The sequence below is a fragment of the Corapipo altera genome, unplaced genomic scaffold, assembly GCF_003945725.1.
Source record: "Corapipo altera isolate COAL_440 unplaced genomic scaffold, ASM394572v1 47, whole genome shotgun sequence".
NCBI lineage: Eukaryota > Metazoa > Chordata > Aves > Passeriformes > Pipridae > Corapipo > Corapipo altera.
This window is the reverse complement of record NW_020884897.1, coordinates 2,846,302-2,863,455: the sequence shown is the minus strand read 5'-3', so window position 1 is coordinate 2,863,455 and position 17,154 is coordinate 2,846,302. Positions and strand designations below refer to the sequence as shown.

Sequence of the window (17,154 nt, the reverse complement as noted above, 5' to 3'; positions counted from 1 at the left end):
AACTTTTATATAGTGAACTGTACTTGGCAGTGGGGATGTTGATTCCAGTATTGTTTACATGTTTATAACTTAGAATGAAAGTAAAGGAAATGCTTATGTTTGACATCAGTATAGCTTTTAAAGAGATTTATGAGTAGTGATTTTTTTTTTTAAAACTGACACATTGAAGCCAGAAGGAGATTGGTTAGTGATGTATTTGGTTTAAACACAAGAAATTTAGAGAATGGGGAATATTTATCCATGATAGTGGAATTTAAATCTGTTTTTTAGGTTTTTTCCTCATTAAAGTGTTGTAATACTCTTGTAATACAGAGGTGTTGTAAATAAGGTGGTTATGGCCAAAAAATCTGAGGTAGTCAGTAAATGCTGCAATAGTGTTCAGCTGATGCTGTTGAGCAAGAATTATCTTCATGCTTATTCATTCATTTTAGATTGATGGGGTTAATTGCCTGGGTCTCAACCCTGCTTGTAGATTACTGTGCTACAAATGCTGATTTAAAAGGAACTCAGTCTACCAAAACTTTTTAATCCCTTCTACATGCAGTGCTGAAGAAAGCATGTTTCTCTTTGTAGATGTAAGCTTTCATGATTATAATGTCATATTCAGGATCTCTATATTAGGAATAAGGAAGTGTGCAGGGCTGCAGTAGGGCCAGAGGGAACAAAGAGGGGAGTGCTTGCTATAGTACTTATTAAATAATTATAATAATAATAACCCCTGAACTTTGTGATTTTGCAAATTAGAATTCCGCCCCAGACCAGTTTCTTTAGAATGATTGGTTTGACTTTGGCAAATGGTGATGTATTCTTCTGTATTTTAAAAAACATGATGCAACATAACTGCCGTTTATTATTCCTGCTTTTGTTGAAGCCTTCAGGTTTTGTTAACAGCTGTCATAGTCATCGTGTAATCTACAGCATTTTGCAAAAATGCAGCTGATGGACTACTTAGGTGGAGGCATTTACAAAATAATTTTAGATGACATAACTGTTGTTCATCTTTTACCTCTAGAATTTGTATTTTCAAGTGACTCTGTGTGCCTTTGGTATACATGCTGTTATTAGGCAGCACAGAAAATGGGATTGCCTGAGAGTTATAGCACATATCTCTGATGTGCATATCTACATGCATTATTTTGTGTCTCTTCCTTGCTTTGGCATATTCCTCTTATTCTAGACAGCTCTCTCCAGTAGAAAGCCCCTGAGAAAAAAAAAAGCTGCTTGTATTTAGATTGAACCATCCTGAAGGTAACAATGCTGATGCTTTCCTTCCTTTCTGCCTTTGGAAACCACCATTCCTGACCTATTCAATAGCATCTCTGTTCCTGGCTTTTGCATAACAATTAATTCTGTTCTACTGTTTTCTAGCCTCTATTGTTTTTCTCTGGTATTGTTTTTTATTCTTGCAATTGACTGTTGCATGACAACAATGTCCCCTTTCCTTGTATGTGCTGTACACACATCAAAGGTGCTGATTTAGAAGGTTTCCTGTCCTCATGCTTTACTGAGTTATATGATGATGCTATGGAAAGAAATAATGATACTATGGAAAATAGGGCTATACATAATTTTTGGGTTTCTTTTAGACTGTCCTCTGTTTGTCTTTTAGGCTGTGTTTGAACTTAATTTTTACTGTCTTGAACTCAGGCTATTCCCTGTACCAGAACAGTAATCAGGGAATTCTATATGGTCTTATTAAACTTGCATCCTGATTAGATGAGCTGTTCCTTAAGGCATGCAACAGCAAACCAAAAAGGGTGGCTGTTGTGCAGGAATGATCACAGCAGCACACTCTTGGTCCAGACTCTCTTCTGCTCTTCCGTTCTGCGCTGTTCTCATACGCCTGAACTCGCCATGTGAGGAGGATGCAGATGGACAGATTTTTAAGCTACCAGCAATACTGTCATGGGAATCCTGCAAATGCTACTGAGTCAGGACTTTTAACAAAAAGTTGAGTTTTATTGAAAGCAATTGAATTGTGATGCGTGGTGATGAATGAGTATGTGGTGATAAGGCTCTGCCAGTTCAGATGTTGCTTTTTCTGTTTGCCCTGTACTTTGTAAGTGGGATATGTTTCGAAATGGAGATTGTTCTTAATGAGTTAAAGGGATATTTCTGTGTCTGTTTTATCCCAGGTTGCATTTATATTGAATTTGTACACCATTAAATAAGTTAAAAATAATGTGTATTTTTTAACATCTAGTGAGGTTTTTTTCATGTAAACACTTTTACTAATGTTAAGAGGATGTATAGTCAGTATTTCATCAACAACAAAAACAGAAAATGCATTGGATAAGCTTATTGCCAAGCAAGCTGGATATAGAAATCAATATTAGAAAAAACCCACCAAATGACCAATGTGAAGGAGGCGGAATAATTTAGTTAAAAATGTAAATAGATGATTGTCTGTATTATATGACTATATACTTTTCATTGAAGTACAAAGCCTATAAAATCAGGTATGTTCATTGATTTACAGATCACTCAAAAATTACTGTAATCGGAGTGAACTGAACTTGTTTCCTAAGAGAAAGTAGCGTATCCTGAGGATCAGAAACCCTGAAGGACACTTTTTGAATCGTATGTTTCCAGGTGGAAAGGGAAATGTTCTCTTTTATTCTCCCTCTCCTTTTTTTTTCTCCTCTGGAATTGATTGTAGCTGTAGAACTAACAAGGGCAGACTGTGCTTTCACAAACCAAGCATGCTTCTGTACAACTGTGCTATTTACTTGCTGCTTTATCAGTCCAGGGCAAACTGTTCAATCTATCTTTTTGCAGCACCTCCCTTTTATTGCACTTGCATGGAGCATGGGCATGGTTGTTAACATTTACCTGAAATGTGTACAAAAGAATAAATAGGAGTCATCCCAGCTGCACTGGCCACTGAAATAACCTTATCTGCAGTTCTGTTTTAAAAAGCTTATCCACATTTTCCCGCATATCTCATCTACAAAGTGTAAAAACTTTGCAAACATCGGATAGTTTGCATGTGTATGAATGAATGGGGAAAATAATCTGCTGTGTGTCTGGAATTTGATATTTACCTATGAAATCTGGAAGGCAGAGCATCTGAAAAAAAACCAATTATCTCGATCCAGCTCTTGCTGTACTCTGTGAGAATGCCATGCTTAGGAAATATAAACCCACTTTTGAGTCTTGGGAAGAGCATATACAGTACCAGTCCCCTCAGGCTGATGGTTGCTTTGTTGTGATGTGTTATGTGATTAGTGTCACATTTGGGTAGAAGGACCTGGAAATCTGTATCCAGGCAGAGGGATCTACCTGTACAACTACTTGTCGAATTCTGGAGCTAAAATCTTAACGATACACATTTAGCATTATATGACCTGCAGTTTTTTCAGGTAGCAGCCCTGCAGTTGGATGCATGTTGTGTCATGAAATCTTCACAGTGCAGAGCATGAGCAGGGGTGGTCTTGTTCCCAAGTGTGACCCTGTGCAGTTCCTGGCTCTGATCAAGGCTGGTGCTTTGGGTACGACTGGATCACTGGGGATTACTGGTGTATGGAGACAGCAGGCAGTGGGGGTGGGAAAGAGAGACAGAAGGACGTTATTTGTATTAGACTGTTACATGGACTGTTCATGCTCATAATCCTGCTCTCTGGAAGTGGTGAATGTCACTGTTGTCACTTGCTTGGGTCACTCTGCAGTAGTACCTGTGGAGGGAATTGCTGCATGGGTGATTGTGACATCCAGAGACAGAGGGAACTGCTTTGTTAGTCTGACTTTGTGTCATTACCCTTCCTGAAGTCACCCCATGTGCCTGAGTGACAGCCCCTTCTGATTACCTGTCAAAACGGTTCCCAGAGTTGGCTCTGCTGGGCTTTGAAGGACATCTAATGAAGCTGAAGCCATTGTGTTTATAGGTAAATGCTCTGCTGAGTGATTTTCTTGCTATTGAGAATGTGCACTATAGTTCCAGTCTGAATATAGAACGTCACTTTTCACCCTTGCATTATGTTGAAGCCAGAGTGGTGGTTCTTGGGTTTTCAGGAGTGGATTCTTTTTGATTTTTCTGGTGGCACTTGAGGTCCCCATGAATCAAATTCTTCTTTTCCTGAGGATAGTTGCAGGCTCTGTGATGACATTCGTCCTTCCTGTTCTGGATAAATATTTTGAATTAAATATCATTGACATGAAAAACTGAAGAGGAAAAGGGTAACGTGTAAGAGACTACATTTGATTTTGTAATGGCTTATCTTCAGCTGCAGTCTTGCTATCTTTATTTGGGCTCTGGATAATCACAGGATTGAATTTCATTGGATTTCAGTTACAGGAACAGAGTCCATAATTAAGGAGTTAAGTGAATATCCTGAGAGTCAGGTTACTGTCATTTTGAGGAATTACTTAAATGATTGCTTAAGTTTTGTTCAGAGGTTGAACTATTTATTTTTGTTATTTCTCTCATTGTCACTCTCACACTTGCACACACATACAAGGATTGTTCTGAAACAGAGTTTCAAGAAAGAAATTGGGTTTTGTTCTCGAAAACCCCTGATGTTTCTAGAATGTGTTTAGAGTGGCCCACTGAAATGTGTATAAAAGCTTTCCTGTGACAGACACCCTGCATGTGGGACAATTTCTCTTCAGTGGTGGCACGTGGAAATGCTCAGTTATTCAGAAGTCCATCTGTTCCACTGTAAGAGTTTGGGTTGAACACGAAGTTTAATTTTGAGGTGAATTGGTGCTACTGGCATCTTGGGATGAATAGTATCTCTTTGTTTAATGAAATGATGCCAGACACCTAGTGAGTGCTGTGAACTTTCATAGTACAAAACGTACTATCTTTGCAATCAGAAACCAACAATAAATGGAATAGTGAATCAGCAAGGAAGATAACTTGCGTTAGGCAGCTGTTCCTGTTTGTGTGATGGAGTAGGTGTGTGGACTCTGAGCACAATGCTGTGTTGAAGCTTCAGGCATGTATTGGGAGAATATGTTGAACTTCCACACTCACACTGAGCTGAGAGTATGTACCGAGGGGTCTGTGAGGAGGAAGAAAAAGGTCACATTTGTTTCAACAAGGGGAATAAAGATGTTGAATTTTTTTTGTCGAAAAAGACTCATACCTGTCAGGATTTAGCCATAGAGAGTGTTTGCTGCTATGATATTTAATGTCAGAGTGTGTGAGAGCTGTTGCACATCACCAGATGTGCATGCTGCCATCTCCAAACCCTTGCCCTTGTTTTTGTTTCGTATTTCATACTGAGAATTAAAACCCAGTTTGGAAGAGTTACCCAGGTTGGTCTGTAGAACAGTCAGCTTCTTGTGGATAGTTTAAGACACTTCTGTAGCCTAATTTCTTATATTAAATGCTGTTGCTTTACACAGGGACTCTGCAGAAATCTCTGTTTGCAGCTCTTATTGATATTACAAATCGATATCCTCGTAGGTTAATCTTCACTTCTCTCACCTCAGCTAAGTTTGATGTGTAGAGTTCATGGAGCCCAACTGTTAATTTACAAGGTTGGAGTCTACATAAGTTTAGAGGCAGTGCAGAGAAATAAATGATTTTAAGATGTGATTCACCTTGTCCTGAAGTAGCCATGTGAAATACCTCAATTTTTAGAGTTTGGGATCTGGATGGAGCATGCTACAATTACTTTGGCACACATATTTCCAGTGTGGACTGTCCAGGTTATTCAAGTGGGTCCCATCCATTACATATGTTAATTTATCACAGGTCCCCTTTTACAGAAGTGTGTGATTTTGCTGAGTGGCTGTTATGTGTAAAAGTAAGCATTTGTGTGGAAAAAACTCAAGCTACCTCCTTGAAAATCTCTGCTGCTAGTTCTTGTGTGGCCATAGGTTGCACTTTCTTTACTTGGGATAAGAATGTTGATGCCTTGCAGGATGTTGTGAGAGCTGGTCAATGTCTGTATGAGATCATATGTACTTATTAACTCACTGCTGAAGTACAGACTTTCCAGTACTCTGGGGACTATTTAAATTTATGGAGCTGAACTGTATTGAGAGAGGCTTCTTTGCATCTGTTCTTGGGAGGAAGGATTGGCACACCCCAGCTCTTCCCACTTAAGGCATTTACTCCTATTCCATCAATAATTTGATGGGGTTTATTTAAGGTCAGCAACTTACGAATCAAAATGTTTAGAAAAATCATACATATATTTTTCTAAATAAGCTCAGATAAACTTTCCAAACCCACAGGTTTAAAAAAAGAACATAAGACCCTACTCATATGTATAATTTATTTTTCCCCCTTTGCTGCTTCCAAGTTGTACAAAACTTCACACTGACTTTGTTACATGCTAGAGGAAATAATTTAAATTGGTTATTTCAACTAAATAATGTACTGAAATGAAATGTGTTTCAAGATCAGCATCCCTGCTCTTTCTGCAGCTTTGAAACCAGATTGCTAAGTGGTGATCGGGTAGAAGCAAATGGGTTTTGCACATACTCTTACATATGAGATGTGATGAACAAATATTGGGAACCCTGGAAAAGTGCAAGAGAAATGCCAAGGTTGTATAACCACTCCAGTGTAGTGAAAAGTGGTGTCAATCAGATACATAGGTGTGTTGCAGCAAATCTAGAAGTTGTTTGAAAAGGAATCAGGGCAGTTGTTCTTTCTACTGTAAACATTTTGTAATTCTAATTAACAGGTATAAGAAGAAAACAGTTATTCTTGCAAGTAGGGGTTGTTATATAGTGTGTTGGAGGAAACAGTGTGTACTGTTTTGCAATTTATATAATGTAATTTAAAAAATGAAGTTTTTCTCAGTGGAATGCCATTATAGATGTAGTCAGTGTCAGGTAACCTAATCTGCAGACAACCTGTTACAAAGAAGAGCAGGTCTAAAATGTTGCAGGCTGTTACTTGCATTGTTTTGGAATAAAGTTGAAGTCAACAGCTTGGCAATGTTGGTAAATTTGGCAGTAAAACTTTTTATAGTTCTTTATAAGAGTTTAATAAGAAAGTATTTCATAGCATGAATACTATGACACACAGACAAATTGTCACAGTATGTTGAATTCAGAAGTATTGAGAAGTGAAATACTCATTCACAATCTTGAAGTGTAATATTTCCAGTTCAGGATGGACAGGCATCAGGTGTTTTGTACCACCGCTAGTGTTATTCTTGAACTGAGATTTTTGTAATCTCTATTGTTATAATATTTATTGCTTGCCACTGCTCAGCAAAATACTGAGAATTTTTTCGGGGCTGCAAGCCTATCCCTTCTGCTGAAACAGTTTGAACTGCCAGAGCTGTTTTGTGTTGAAGTTACAGAATCTGGAACATGAAATCCTTCATAATTCCCCTACTGTGTATCACTGGTTTATTACTATTATTATTATTTTTCCCAGTGTTTTTCCCAGCAGTATTTAAGTAGGTGTTTGTCTCTTGGGTTAGCACATGAAGGGTATGTGCTGGTGGGCACTGGGGAACAGTGTGTTTTTTGAAGCAAATCTGCCCCTCAGTGCAGGTGGGTCCTATGAGCTTTACCAGTTCTTCCTCAGTTTCCATTTTGGCATTTTCCTGATCTGTCTTAGTAAACACTGATGCTTATACTTGAATGCACTGAAATTCAGGTGCAGTATTGTTGGTGTGTTGTGAAGCCAGAGGAGCTGCTTATGTGATAATGACAGCATTAATTTTTGAATTTGGAGCTGCTCTTATCCTTTAAAAAGATGCTTCACAGCTGGGAGATCTTGTTTCTGTGAATCGAAGTGGGAATTTATAGCATTTTATCTCCAGGTAGTGTGAACAAATACCACATATCATGAAAAGCAGTTACCATGAAGCAGTAAATCTGAATGTGGTGAGTTAGTGGTCAAGTACCAGAGAACCCTTTGGTTCAGCCAAATGTTGAAGGGTGAAAGATGCTTTGCCACCTGCAGTGACCTGTGAAGAAGTTGGGTTGGTGTATTGGGTATTCAGGACAAAAAACCAAGAACATTTAAGGTGCACAAAACTTGCCTGGTCAGGCCTTGCTAACGTGAAAGTTCACATCAGGTAAATGCTAAAATTTCTAGTTTATACTTACTTCCTTGAAGTTTTTAATTTCTCAGAGTATTCACTTAGACATTTGCACAAATTTGAGGTTCTTGGAACACTTGCTGTGCCAACGTTGCCAGGCTGATACAAGTGGGCTTTGAACATCTTGAAGTTAATAGTGGTTTGAAATGAAGTATTCAAATTAGCAACTCCCAGCCTTAAAACAGACTGCTCTAAAATCTTTTATGTTCTGCATGGTGGATGTTGAACATAGAGTTGTACTGTGAATTATTTAAAATATCTCTGCTCATTAGGTACTGGTATCTGAGTAAAAGAAGTAGGGCTATCTAGCATTGTAAAAATATATACTGGTATTAGTCAGAAGAAGGAATTCTTTCAGGGAAAATTTATTAGGTGTATCTCTTTCAATTACATTGCATTCAGGTGTTGCTTATTTTACTGCAAGTTAAAAGATTTTTTTGGAAAAACCAGCACGGGGAAGCTCAAAAAGTGTTAGGAGGAATTGTGTATTTCATCAGGGAGGTCGGCGTACAGTTGCCTTCCGTGACCTTACAGTTTGGCTTCTCATTTCAGCCATTTCCTCTCTATTTGGAGTGATCTTCTGCTCTCTCAGCCCTCTAGCCTGGATTTCAAACTGTGGTTTAAGAAGATTTATAAGAACTGCCATTGCTTTGTAAAATGGAACCAGTAGGTAGCTGAGGTGGGGGATTCTCAAATTTTTTTTTTAATTATTTTTTTTTTAATGGATACCATCACTGACAATGAAATCAATAACAGGTTTGGATTTTATGCATTTGTCATCTTAAACATGTTTTTTGATCTTAAAACACGAAACACATTGGTTTTTTCACCTGCACTTGGAGGCTATTGCAAGCCGAGATGTTGAGTCTCGTAGAAGTAGCAGTGCTTCCCTCCTTGGTATGGGGGACATGGGGTGGGAGATTGTGTAGGGCTCTCACTGCAGGGCTGTGGGGATGTTGCTTGCAAAGGGGGCTGAGAATGGGTTGGAGCCAAAATGGAAGAAGGATTTCTTTGGGGTGAGGTAAACAAGTGGTCGCTCTAGGAGAAGCTTTGGAAAATGTCAGCAGTAGCAGGAATGGGGAAGAACCTGATGAGCAAGTAGGTTAGCTCCCAAATGGAGAAGGGTAGGATGTTGTAGCCAGAGGCAAGGAATAATAAGGCCAAGAAGGATAATCATCCTTCCGGTAACGCCTGTACTGAAGAGGGAAGAAGGTTCAGTTATGGCCCTGCCAGCAACACTTTGAAGTGGACCAGAAACTTCTATAGCCTTTGGATAAAATTAGTGAGAAAAACAGTTGTGAAAGATTTTTTTTTTTTGCTTTTGCTTAAGAATTCATTGGAGAGGGCTGGCAGAAGGGAGAGAAGTCCATTTGCAAGGAGTAGGACCAAAGAAGCGTTTGTGCTGTGTATGAAAAAAGAGACAGGAACCAGGAAGAGAAGTGTTTGAAATCTGCAAGTTTGTTTGTAATCACGGGAGACCTGAAGGAAAGCAAAAGTTGCCTGAATATATACACCAGGGTGAACTTGGAATTAAAGGCAACATGCAGTCAATTTAGGTCCTCCTTAAGCACGTGAAGGGGTTACCATGCTGATCCTGCCATCATGGGGGGGTAACTCAAAAAAACTCCTAACTCAGAGAGCCAACTCCCACTAAGAGAGACTGTCCTTCCTTGCAGCCACCTCTTTGTTTCATTTGGTTCACATTTTAGTAGTGAGGGCATTAATAACACCAAATGCATGCTGGCAACATCTTTCTGTATTTAAGTACTTGAACACTTACTTCCCCTCCCCTAGTTAATAGGAATGCTTGATATTCACATTCCTCTTTCAGCACAAAGGAAAAACTGGAGCAGCAGGATGCTGGGACTTTTATTTCAAATTGTGCATCTACAGATCCCAGTGAAATCAATGGGAGGAATATGCAGAGGTTTTTCCAAGTGTGAGCTGTGAGTTGTCCATCTGTAATTATTCTAAGAAATGTTGGACCTGGAGTAAAATTTTCTGCTTTTTGTCCATCATTATCTTCTGCCTTTCTGCAGCACAGAAACTAGTAGGTCTTCCCCTGCTCCCATAGTTTATGCTTCTTTATAAATTATTGGCATGTTCTCCAGTTAATTCTTTGATGACAACAAAAAGAAGCTTGTATCTTGTTTCAGTAGACAGCAATTTCCCTGAGGTGAATATCTTATTGCTTTTGCATTGCTGCATTGTCTTGGTTTCTATGATCCCTGCTTCTTGCTTTGTAAATTGATTTAAAAATAAAATCATGAAGGACAGAGACAAAATGTTTTGTTTTATTACAGGCATTATGTTATCTAAATGATACAACTGAGAACAGAAGAAGGACTGGAGATACTTGCTTTTAAGGAAGCAGCAGAAGGGTTAAAATAGGACCAGTTTAAAGAGTAATATATAGAATGGATATAATCCAAGGGATGTAGATGTTGGCCATGTCTGCTTTGGGGAGGGGATGCCTTTATGATGATGAGAGCAAACTGATTACAAGCCCCGATTTTGAGTGGTGGTGGTGATTTTTCTGGAGTTGAGTTAGCCTGCACCCTTGGATTGGCTATTGAGCTACTGTAGGATAGGCTGGAGCATGGGTATTAAGTTATATAGGGATAGTTAGGCACATGGGGAACAGAAAGCCTGAGCTGGGTGAATCTGCTCATCTTGAGTGGTGTCTCTGTGCTGCATTAGAAAGTGGAAGTCCTACTCTATTGGAGAGGGACACTTTTTCACCATAGTGTGACCAAACTAATGCACAGACTCTGGAGTGGTAGGGTACATACATTTTGATATCTTTTATCTTTAACTGATATTTCTGAGCTCTGTTTATACGAACTGAACTCTGTCCCTGACTAACACACCTGGAGGCAGAGGATGAGCAACTGCAGAAACCACTCTACCACTGTTTATGCTGCTGCCTGTCAAATTCAACAAGTGACACCAAAAGGTGTCATTGCTGCATCTGTAAATAGGTCTGCTGTGATGTAAAAATCTGCTGTTTTTCCAGGTGGGTGTTACCCATCTGTGCAGCAATGCCTAGTAGTGTGACTGCCCCTCTCAAATGGGAGAAATGGGGTTTCATTGCATGGTCCCACTGAAATGCCTACACAGCATCTGGAAGGTGGAGCCTCTTCCCATCCTGCCCTCGTACTATGATGCTTTGCCTTCCTCTCAATTCATAAATGCTCAGGCATTTATTATCTTTATGTATTCTTTTGTTTATTTATTAGCAGAGGTATTTAAGTGTGAACAATTACATTCAGTCTCACTAGTTACCTGCAGGGGTTTTCTGCTGGTGATGAAAAATTTCAAGATGTTGCTACTAAAATAGTTTAAAATCAGCTGTTGTAAAAAGACTCCTCTGGTGTGACTTTTCTTTTTTTCCAATGGAATTGTGAACTTTGTAGTTACCTTAGGTTGGGTTGAGATAGCTATTTCAACTTTGTTACTGGAAAACTTTGAGACACTTTCTAATATTTTAAATATTTTTTTTTACTTCAGGATAAAGAAACAAAAATTGGTAAATCTTTTCCGTGGAGTAGTAAGATTTGTTTTACCAAAAGTTTTATTGTATGTTGAGATTTCCAGGTAATTTCAGAAGCCCATTTGAATCCTGTGGGGGCAGGTAATGATAGCATGAAGGTTACCCTTGTGTGTGTTTCATTGCTTCGTTATGGATGCCTTGATTGAAAGTACTGTGCTTGTGCCAGCAATCCTGCTGCACCAGTGGTTTCTATTAACTACTGAGTGACTGACAGATAACTGTATTGCAAAGTAGATGCTTGTAGAGGTTCAAATTCACTGAAGAGCGGTGCAGTGTCTCCTCTGGGATCTATGCACCTGCAGTAGGTCTTTCCTTTGGCAGTGACCCCTCCAGCTTCCCTGAGTGTGCTGTGTTGGTCAGTCATGGACCCAGCAGTGCTCCCTTATCTTTTGCCCTGTGCCTGACTGCACATCCATCTCCCCTGTCCCTGCTCCAGCATCCTGAGCTGAGCAGGTTGTTGGAAGGCTTTTAAGTGTTGCCACCTGACCTGCATTTGCAGGTATGTTTGGTGCCCAGAGCAGTGTCTGCTGCTGGGAGTCATAGACAGCACTAAAGAGTTTTAATATTTGTGGCAGGTGGCATTGACGTCCATTTAAACTTTGTAATGTGTTGGGAGCATCACTTGTGCTTTTGCACTGGTACCGTATCTGTTTATTAGACATGTCCATGTTGTTTACAGAGAAGATAAACAGTATTTATAAAAATACCTAAGATTGGAAGCTTTTGTAAGTTTATTAAAGGCACAGGATTTAAAGAAAAATTGATTTGTGTTTGATGTTTTGCTTATACTGCAAAATTCTTCTCACTTGAGGTCGTAAAAGTGAGAGTATTGCTCCAAATTTTCTAGTAGCAGTATTCCCATCCGATGCTGTAACCACAGAAGGCACTGAACATCCTTGCCTGTTTCATTAGAACAGAATTTTCTAGAGTTTTTGAGAGTCAGTTCTTACTATATTTATACAGCATTATGCTAAATGTACTTTGAAATAAAAAGCAGGTATTCCCAAGTCTACTGCTCAAGAACTATTCTTGCAGAGAAAATCTGTTTTTTGCTTAAATCTTTTGACACTTCAGGACATCTGTGAAGTTAAAAAAGCTTCTCCAATAGGACAACAACAGCAGGAGGTTAAAGAAAAGCACAACAATAAACGACACGCAAAAGCATACCCAAAATCCCCCCACAAGTATTGCCCATAAACTCTTCCACTTCCTCTGTTCCCACTGTATTCATACTTTTTTTTTTTCCCTCTCAAGTAAAGGAGGCATGTTCTTTCTAGACAAGATGAGTGAGGCTTGCCCATAATTTTTCTTTCAGGTTTCAAAAGTATGAACTTCCTTCAGTCTAAATAAATGAAAAAATATAATAATGAGAAAGCACAAAATTTACATGGCTAGAAAGTGAATAGTTAGTGTTCTTAATGGAGGAAGGAATATGCAGAAAATGGAAGAGACTGCACAATATACGTGGCTTTCACAGGGTCCTTTTTGCAGTGCGTCGTGGAAGGTTTCTGGCACCAGTTCTGAACATGGTCTGTCTGTGTTTCAGAGTGAGCTTCCTTTCTTAAAGCTCTGCACTGGAGAGAAAAGATATACTGGCAAGTACAAATTTACACTGAGGGACACCAGGAAGGGAAGCCTGAACCTACTTTAGCGAAATGCACAGCATTGATTCCTGCAGGAAGAATTGATTAATCATAAGCATTTAAAAAAAAAGAGCAGAGCTTGTTTAAAAGGCAAGTGAGTGAAAGCAAAACCAAGTCAGGATGTAGTGCAAGGCCCATAAACGTAACTGTATGACATATGGATGCACCAGATTTTGAGTTAAAGGAACAGTTTTATCCTAAAGAGAGCACCTGGGGGAACAGAAGGAAACTGGAAGAACAGACACTTTACTGTAACCCGTCTTTATATTTCCTTTGCCCAGCCTTGCTGCCATACTTCAAACTACATTTGTGATGACGTGCTTGTGCTCACAGTCCGGCTACTCTGGGTGTGGATATTTACAAACAAAATGAGATACCCAGGATGGTTACTTAAAAAGAAAAAGTAGTCTGCATACTACTTTTTAAGGCTAGACATCTGTAACACCAGGAACCAAACGTGTGGAGAGGAACAGTGCCTTGGCTTTGCTGGGTTTCTTGTTGGTTTTGAGTGACTAAACTGGGATGAAATCTGAATGAAATACAGCTTAATGCAAAATCAGTTTGCTATAAAATGGGATGTTTTTAGCAGTGAACCCAGATAACTGGGGAAGCTAGTTTGCATTCATTTTGGTTTTTGTCATTTTTGTCGTGGTTTCCGTATTGCATGATGTAGCAGCTAAATTCTTGGTATGGAGCAGCTTTCTACACTGTGCAGCAGTAGCTGCATTTTAATGCACCAAAAGCTATTTGTCCAGCTAACCTTTGTTATTTTAAAGACTCCAATAAATCAGATATTTTTTGGTAAGCATTTTTGGTATGTAATTAGCTTTAAAACTTGTGTACACAGGAAAAGCCACATTAATAATACTCTTAAGAGTTAGAGCAAAGCAGACAAAGTATTTTATTTGCTTTGTCCACAGATTCACTTCCCATCATTGTGAAGTACTTGCCCAGCTTCCTCTGAAATCTTAATTTGATGGAGCCTGTCATTTGCCTCTAGATTTTACTACTTTCTGACACTTTTTTCTGTTAAAAAAAAAGTCCCTCTAGTGATTCAAGCTAGAAATTTCTGTGTTTCTTGGGGGAAAAATGCATCATTTTCTAGAAGTGGCTGCTATTTCTGATTGCTATATTTTTATTTAATATTTAAGAAGTTTCAGTAGCAAGAAGGCAAATAAGTTACCAGAGCAACTTAGTGTTGTCCTACAAGAAGTCTTGCAAAATTTATAGGTTTGGGTTTTTGTTTGTTTTTTTTTTTTTTTTTTGGTGTAATGCCTGTTTGCCAGATGGTCAAGGTTTCATGAGAGCCAGTTAGAGTGTTTGAAGGGCTTGGTGTGAAGCGACACAGATGCTGGAGCCCTTTGGTATGTACGTGGTGAATGCCAAAAGACCATTGCAGGTGTGAGCAGTGGCGTTGGTGGGAGAGGGAACCCAGGTGGTTTGGGGACGCTTTGTCTCTCTCTGCGTGATTGCAGAGTGAACTTCCTCAACGCGCAGAAGGACTCCCTTCCCCTCTGCATTTCTTACCTTCCAGTAATGATATGTAAGGAGCTGGTCCTGGACATGGATTCATGCTATAAACCTCAACAGTGCATTTTGTTGGGAATGATTCCTGTTCTCCAAAAACAGCAGGGATGCACTGTGTGGAAATGGCTGCTCAGCAGCAGTGTAGCGTTTGTGCAGTGTATATTTGTGAGTACATTGAAGACCATTTGTGGCCTGATAATCTGTGGTTTCCTGGTTTATGGTTACTGTGGCATATGAGTTTTTTCCTCAGTCAGATATAGGTAGCATCCCTGATTTCTGCTACAGTATCTTTTCCTTGATCTATGTGGTTGTGAACCTTGCTTGGCGGAGGGTTTAGAAAACCTACATAACTTAGATTTTTTTTTTTATTTCCATGCTGGGGAAAGGGAAGGAAGTTGGGAAGCATGTTGTTACCCTTTGCCAACCTATAGTGAACTTGTCCACTGAGCCTCCTATCCTCCCTTGTATGTTCAGTAATAGTCCTTTGCAAAATGGTGAGGCCTCCATGCCTCGTTGGTTTTGTTTTCCTGAGATGCCAGCATGCTGGTTCTGGTGAGAGGAATAGCAGATGCCATCCAGCAGATCGAGAGCTGTTGGTAGTGTTGGCTAAAGTGCTCATCTGTTGAATTGTAGACTACCTTATATCTGATGAGGCCAATGTGAGCCAGTCCTACTGCTGGTGTTGCTTTCCCCACCCTGTTTTCCCCACTGTGCTGCAGAGGCAGAATTTGCGAAGTGCTTACTTGCAGGGCAAGCCAAGTGAGGAGAGAAGAAATAGCATAAAGAAAGACCCAGGCTGTACTGAGGGATATAGGAGAGAGCTTGTGGAGGCCTGGGGACATGAGCTTGCTTAATACGCTTGTATTGCCAGGGGCCACCAGTCAGTGCATCCCTGGGGTAAGTCAGGCTGGCTGTGGGTCAGCATCAGGTGTGTGGAGAGATGTGTTCCCAGTGGAATCTCTGGGTTGATTTGAGCCTTGCTGATGCCCTGCTGTCCTGAGGGGTATGTGCTTCCTAGTCGGGCCTGTCAGGCACCTCTGCCTCCCCACCATTCCCTCTGGCTTGGGACAGCCCTGCTGCTCTCCCACATCCCTACAGTCATCTGTGTAAGGTCAGACTTCTGCAGGTGCTGGGGCATGAATAGATTGCCCCAAGTATGTCAGCATTAGCATTCGTTTTGAAGACTGTACCCGTAAATACTACGTTCTTAAGTGTGCCTTGGTTCTCCTTTCTGGTTTCCAAAAGCAACTGGAAAAAAATCTGTATCATGAATTACAAATTTTTTTAGTCTAGATTTATTTTTTTGAAAACAACACATTTTTCAGTATTAATTTAACTACAGTGACCAAAACACTTTTATCAAAATAAACAGAATCAAAATAAGCAATAAAAATGTACATAAAGAAAACTGAAGAGATGGGTGGCTCAGATCTTGGCAGTGGTGTTTTTTCTAGGGACAGGCAGTACTGTTGGGCTGGGGAATAAATCATATATGACCTCCAGTTGTTTTTGTCCTGCATGTCGTAGATGACCAAAACTTCTGGTACTAATATTACACTGAAATTGCTTAATTTATCCCTTCTTTCCTTGAAGTCATGTGCAATATGTCTGAAAGTTTTCTTTTAGTTGTTCTCTGATATAAACCAAATCTGCTCTCATGTGGTAAAGGAGGGAGTCATATAAACTAATAAGCTAGCTGTTATATAGACATATTATGCATTATGACACACTTTCACTATTTATGCATATGTGCCAACAGTGTATCACAGCACAGTACCTGCTTTATAGCAAAATGACAATTTTCCTCTTTACTCATCCCATGAGTTAGGAAAATAATGTCTTTCTGAACTTTATTTACTTTACTTCCTGGGTGCTTCTTGTATTCTTTTAGTGAAATTCTTTTGGAAATGTTTCCAAATGTTTGTTAGCACTGACCCATTGTAAAGCCATATAATGCAAAAATTTCACTAGAATAAAACATTATGCTCTTATGCCAAGTTAAAATGTTTTCTGAGGGTAAGCAAGGAAAAACAATGCAGATGTGCTATATATATGTCTTGGCAGAATACAAAGGCTTTTTATAGTGTATCTACCATCACAGCTCAATCTTGGCAATACATTCCTGTAGCATATGCATATGGCTTTTCAGGCAAACAGTAAACAGAGTTTAATGTGGCTTTCAGCACAGACTGAATCTCTCTGGAGCTGGGGACGCTTTCGCCTGACTTCAGTGCCATTTGAGCCAGACCAATTATGTGGTTGCACGTTTGTCTTGGCCTTTCGGGGTAGTCCCTTTTGGATTTAGTCTGTAATCAAAGAGAATGTCAGAAACAGAAGTCTCAAGTAACCTTTCCCTTTTGCCTGTAAGACTGAAACAGGAGAGACTTATGTAGGCAGAAACAGTTTAAACTAA

At 39.5% G+C, this 17,154-nt stretch overlaps 1 protein-coding gene across 1 annotated transcript in view; it reads left to right on the top strand.

Annotated features, from left to right (window-relative positions):
- The first annotated feature begins 3,754 nt into the window (after positions 1-3,754).
- Positions 3,755-17,154, top strand: part of PARD3 (par-3 family cell polarity regulator) — a 432,956-nt gene continuing 419,556 nt past the window's right edge. Inside the window, 1 exon segment of the mRNA XM_027648420.1 lies at positions 3,755-3,884. The gene's annotated coding sequence lies outside the window, so the exon portion shown is untranslated.